A 6319-nucleotide genomic window follows, 5' to 3' on the forward strand; every position below is an offset into this window, starting at 1 on the left:
CTGCAGGGAGCCTGATGCAGGACTCGGTCCCAGGACCCTGAGATCATGCCCTGAGCTGAAGGCAGATGTTCAACCACTGAGCCACCCTGGTGCCCCTACATTTAACTTCTTAAGAAATTGCCATACTCTTTCCAGAGTGGCTGTACCTCTTTATATGCCCACTAGTGAGGTACAAGAGTTCTAGTCCCTCTACAACCTCACCAACAGTTGATGTGGCCACAGTCTTTAATTTTAGAGATTGTTGGAGTTGTGCAGTGGTATCTCATTGTAATTTTAATTTATATTTCCACACTGACTAATGGTGCTGAAATTTTTTTCATGTGGTTACTTGCCTCTATATGTTTTCTTTTATAAGGTGTAAAAATTCATTCTAAAATTCCCATTCAGAAATGAAAAAAAAATGTGAGAAGCTCTTAACATAATCAATCCCTACCAATGGCAGTCAGGGCTGGCACTCTGGTAATGAATGAAGCAGTCTCTTGTGGTGTTCTCTCCTCCAGCCATGTAAATGAGGTTTCTCCTGGGGTTTCATGTGGGTTTTTCTTCATTGGTTCAATGTAGAAGAACATAAATGAGCTTCAAGTGTCTTTCTACTTCATCAAACTAATAACTCCCCTTAGAAGTCAGTGCTGAGAATAACATTGCAGTTCAGGATGTGTCACGGGGACCTTTCCATATTGACTGAGTACTTCTTATCATGCAGTCATTGCCCTGTCCTTGCAGTGTTGACAGGTGAGACCCATCCTCAAGTAGCTCACAATATTATAGGAGAACCTCCCTGAAATGTGCTGTATCCCAAGTTCTCAACTAGCATTTTTCTTTAAGGAGATAAACGCATACATGAATATGTAAATAAATATTACAATAATCAAAACACTTAAATCATGGAGGCTATGATCAAGCAAACTAAGAGTTTATCAAACTTGCTTCATATTTCGGAAACATTAAAATGTATGCATTGGGTGCCATGGCAATGTGGGTCCCAACAGAATGCCAGTTCAACTGTGCTTAAAATACATTGATAAAGTTATGTGTAAGTCATATTGATTGAATCACCATGAAGATATTTTCTATCTATCTATCATCAATCAATCTATCTATCTATCTATCTATCTATCTATCTATCTATCATCTATCTATCTATCATCATCATCATCATCTGTCTATCTTTTATCTTTACTACAACCCACCAAATCCAAGCTTATGAGCTGATTTTATAGATAAAGGGACTCAATGTTGAAGTAACTCCTCTAAAATTCATCAACCAGCAATTTCCAAAGTAAAATTAAACCCAGATCCATTAGACTCCATGACACTTTGCACCTATCTTTTGTTGGTGCCTAGAAAAATCCATCTTGCATGTGACACCTCCCTAGAAAAAAAACACTTTGTACTCTGCTCTAACTTTGCTTCTTTCAATCAATAACACCTTAGAAGATAGAATGGTTAGAATGACAAAAAAGGTCTACTATGCAACAAAAACAAATATTCTGGTGGCACATTTTCAGATATGTGTGTTTAAAACTCCTCTAGGAAAAAAAAAGGTAACATCTCAGTGCAAAGTCCTATTTTGATAATTCATTTCTATATTGGAAGCAGACACATACTCTGTGCATTGACCAAACTGTAAGGTGGTGACGGAAGTTACTCTGCCAAAGAATTCAGCAAAGCTTTGGTGTCAAGAGATTCATTTGAGGCTTTTTGCAATTCTCTATTGGGGCTACTGACTTAGCTGAATACATACGGAGAAACTTCTGGGTTCTCAGCTCTATTAGGAATGCTCAGAGAATATCAGGGAGGAAAATGCTAGAGACCAGGGTTCAAGGCTTCCTAGTTCTGGTACAGTTGAGGCTATGACAGAAAACATTGGCCTGGAGGCCTATGGGGTCAGTGTGCACTTTCTGCACTTTTTGGAGGAAGCAGCTGTGACCTGCTGTTATTGGCAACTCCAATGTGATCTGTATGTCCTGGGAATTTCTTGTGAGATAAAGATAAACTAAAAAGAGAATTGGGAAATCTGTCCCCCATAGCATCACAATTGAATGTGATCAATCATCACATCAACTCAGGAAACTAACATGAAAAAAAAAAAAAACCAGAAGTCTTTTCATTCTTTGCCTCAGTTGATGTATTTGGGAGCATCTGCTTGGGCCCAGAATTGGGTTAGGACTTGAAACAGATCTGATGAAAGTATGGTCAGAGCTGGAAGCCTCCAAGTTAGTTTGGACTTCACAGGGTGTTATTTTACAAATGAAAGGTTTGCGACAATTCTGTGTAGAGTATATCAGCGTCATTTGTTCACTTATGTCTGTGATTATGTTAAGTTTGAATAGTTCAAACTTTTTCACTATTTTTTACTTGATCTGTGATCAGTGATTGCAATTCACTGAAAGGTCAGGTAATGGTTAGCAGTTTTTAGGTATAAATAAAGTGTTTTTAAAGTAAGCTACATACCTTGTTTTTGTAGACATGATTCTATTATATACTTAACATACTATAGCATAAACATAACTTTTATATGCCCTGGGAAACCAAAACATTCATTTGACTCCTTTTATTGAGATATTCATCTTATTGCAGTGGTCTGGAACTGCCCCATAATATTTCCAGGGTATGCCTGTGCATATTTGTGGAATCCTGTGGTCCCCACACTTTCCCAGTCACATATCCCCATGTGGGTTTCATGAAAACTGGGCCAGCTGTGCTCATCATTATGTAATGGGCACTTACTAGAATGTCTGACTCATAGTAGGGACTCACCAATCTTAGTTTTTCCCTTACCATCATTCTCCACAATTCAGCAGAATTGCATCATATGTAGCTCACTTATCATTTGCCCACTCAAGAGCTTGTGATATCTTCCAACTGTCTGAAGGGTAAAATCCAAGTTATGTAGTAGCAGGGCATATAACACTCTTTATACAGCCTGATTTTGGGATTTTATCCTTGTTAAATATATTTATTAAGCATCTACTACATACCAGGTGCTATGTGGTCCTTAGGAATTTATTGGTAGACAAAACAAAGATTTTGCCATTTGGTGGGTGGAGACATTCAACAGAGAAGTATTTTTTTAAATTTTAATTAATTAAGAAGCAGAGAGAATCTCAAGCAGATGCCTCAATGAGTGCAGAGGGTAGGGCCTGATTTGGGGCTGGATCCCACCACCCTGAGATCATGACCTGAACCAAAACCAAGACTTGGATGCTTAACCAATTGCACCACCCAGGCACCCCAAGAAGTCATTTTTGGAGTGTAGTAGAAGGCAATGCATACTGTGATAAGAGAGATAGGTTGAGTTGGGTGCCAGTGACAGAGAATGTCAAAGGGCTCCTGGGAGCTTGAAACTTTTTGATAAAACAGACAACATAGGCCTAATTGAGGAGACATTTGAGCAAAACTTGAAAAAAGTGAAGGAGTTCACTAATTTCTGAGGATGGCTTCCAGCTTAGGGAATGGCGGGTGCAAAAGCTCTAAAGCAGGAATATGCTTGGTACATTGGAGGAACACCACAAAGGTCAGTGTGGCTGGAGCAGAGTGACGGTACAGGTCAAGTATGGGAAGTAAAACTGAGAGACACAATGAGAATTCAGGTCATACTGCCAGTTGTTGTGATGACTTTGACTTTTTTTTTTTTTTTTCTAATTTTGAGTTTCTTTGAGCAAAGATCTATTCACATTGGACAGCACCAAACCAGAAGTGGTTAGGAGTGCTCCCAACTTAGATTTTACTTTGAATAGCATGGCGAGCTATTTCAGAACATTGAAGAGGAAAAAGAGGTATTCTGACTTAAGTTATTACATAACATTCCTCTCATTGCTCTGCTGAGAATAGATGGTAGAGGAACAAGGTCAGCTTGGGAGCACTGCAGTAATCTAGGTGGCTTGGGTCACGGTGGTTGGCGAGGAGGTATGCTCAGAGCCTACTCCTTCCTCAGCATTTCAGCTTGCCACATACCTGGGTAGAGCAGCCTTTCAGTTGGAGAAAGTCCTTGGGCAAAAGAATGCAAATTCCAGCAGCTGGAAGGTGCTGGAAAAGGTCAGGCCTATGGGATATGTACAGGGCAACAAAGCAACCTCAGCTGCAGTGGGGACTCTTACATCAAGAAGTAGAAGCATATTCTGGGAGAATGGTATGGTGTGGGTGAACAAGGCAGTCTAGAAGGGCCACTGGACAGCCCTGAGGGCTCCAGTGAGGCTCACGGACATGAAGGTAAGGCCTGAGGATGAGGCTATGGGCTGTGCCACTATCAAGTTCAGCTGTATGGGTGTGGCCTGGAGCAGGTGGGGAATGATAGAGTACACATAGAAAGGAGTGATTATGATCAATGATTGGGGAACTTATCCTGAGTGAGATGAGGAGAGGTGGCCTCAGAAATATGAGGGGGAATGGAAGATAACAGGATCAGGGGGCAGGAAAGCCTTGGGAAGTTTCAGAACTGGTGGAGTTAAGTCACCAGAAGGAGTGAGCTGGGGAGACAGTGGGTGAATGTTGGCCAGGGTGGGAGGTGTGAAATCGAAGCGAGGGAGGAATGCAGATTACTGATGAAGTTCTAGGGTATGGCCACGAGAATGAGGAACTGAGGCAAGGTGGAAGACCAGCTCACTGGCAGGGAGAAACTTCTGGAACTGGAAAGTCTGGTGTTAGAAGGATGATATTTGAGAACATATCAGAATTTCCAAAAATGAAGATATTCTTATGATGGAGAGAGTGGCAATGAGTCAGGTGCCAAATCACCAGAAAACAAGGGGGAAGTCTTGAGGGCTAGCAGTAGAGAGTAATAGAAGTTGTAGACTCTAAAGCCAGAAGCAGCATATCTGTTGGCTTAGTTTCTTCCCATTCTTCTCCACCCAAACTACTACTACTAACAAAAAAACAGCATCTTTTCAGAGCTTACAATGTGCCACTACTGAACAGAGTGCTTTACATGATGTAACTCAATCCTCCTAACAATCCCAGGGAACATGGGTTATGGTCATCTTTGTCTTACCCTTAAGGAAAGTGAACAGAGGAGAAGTTAACTTCCCAGTGTCACACAATTAATAAGACAGTGAGGTTGAAAATCCAGGCAGGGGTTCCACTGGGATTTATACTGAAGCCACTACACTTTAATGTTTTTCTCAACCAAGACTAAGATCTTGGCAAGCAGCACCCTCAGAGCAAGTCATCGGCTGGATAAGACATGCCAAGTCAAAGCCGTTGTCTTTGGGGGCAGTGATACTCAAAGCAGAGTCCATGGATGAGCATCACTAGAAACTCCTCAGAAATGCAAATTTTCTCACACTCCACATCAGACTCCAAGGATTAAAGTCTCAGGGATGGGACTCAGGAATCTCTTTTAGCAAAGCCCTCAGGTGATTTTAATGAGTTGTAAAAATTGAGAAACCCTGTGGGAACCCTTTCAAGTCCAATATCTTGAGTATAGATTGTGAAATATATTATTAAATTCAAAGAATTGTAACATGACCTCCTCTGTCGTTTTAACTAAACATTAGATGATTTTTATGATCTAATCTGATCCACATTTTTTTACAAGTCAAACCATCATCCTTGCACGGGGTCCATGCTTCTCTGTTTCCTTCCAATTGTAGTATGTGTGCTGTTGAAGCAAACACTAGCTTTTCTCATTCTCAGCAGGGATCCAAGAAAGGGTCTTCTTTTCTTATATTCTGTGGACATGTATCACGATGTGATGCCTGGAGGTGCTGTAGCCCTATTGTGACCAGCAGGTGACAAGCCTGAGGTGAAAAGTGAATACAGTGAGGATGGCAAGAGAAAGGTAGAAAGATCCAGATCTCTGGTGGTGCTGTTGAGCCGCTGAATTAACCAACCCTACAAGCTCCCTACTTCTAGATTTCTTTTCTCTTTTACTTCTTTTTTTTTTATATGAAACAACAAATGAAGTTTCTATCATTATGTAAACCAATTGAATTTTATCCTCAACAACCTTCAGCTGAGCGTATTTTGAGAGATTCAGCAACTGATCACCAAATTTAAGGACCAGCTTTTCTAACATTACAGGTTATTTTAACTTCATACTTTATTGTGACTTCTCAGACCACTCTTTTTTTTTTCAGACCACTCTTAAAACATGTTGTAAATCTGCTACCAATTTTTTAAAATGAAAATGTCCAAATAAGCAAGCATATCAAGTGCAAACTTCTTTATACAATATAGGTTTATTTAAAAAAATAAGTTCACTTGAATATTTGACTCGGTTAATATTGCCTCTCCAAAATACCCACCAGCTTTTATAGTGTTCAGATTCCAGACTCTACCTACTACCATGATTGATGAAAGAGGATTTCCTAGCATTCTT

The sequence above is a fragment of the Canis lupus genome, chromosome 2 (genome assembly GCF_011100685.1).
Source record: "Canis lupus familiaris isolate Mischka breed German Shepherd chromosome 2, alternate assembly UU_Cfam_GSD_1.0, whole genome shotgun sequence".
Classification (NCBI taxonomy): Eukaryota; Metazoa; Chordata; class Mammalia; order Carnivora; family Canidae; genus Canis; species Canis lupus.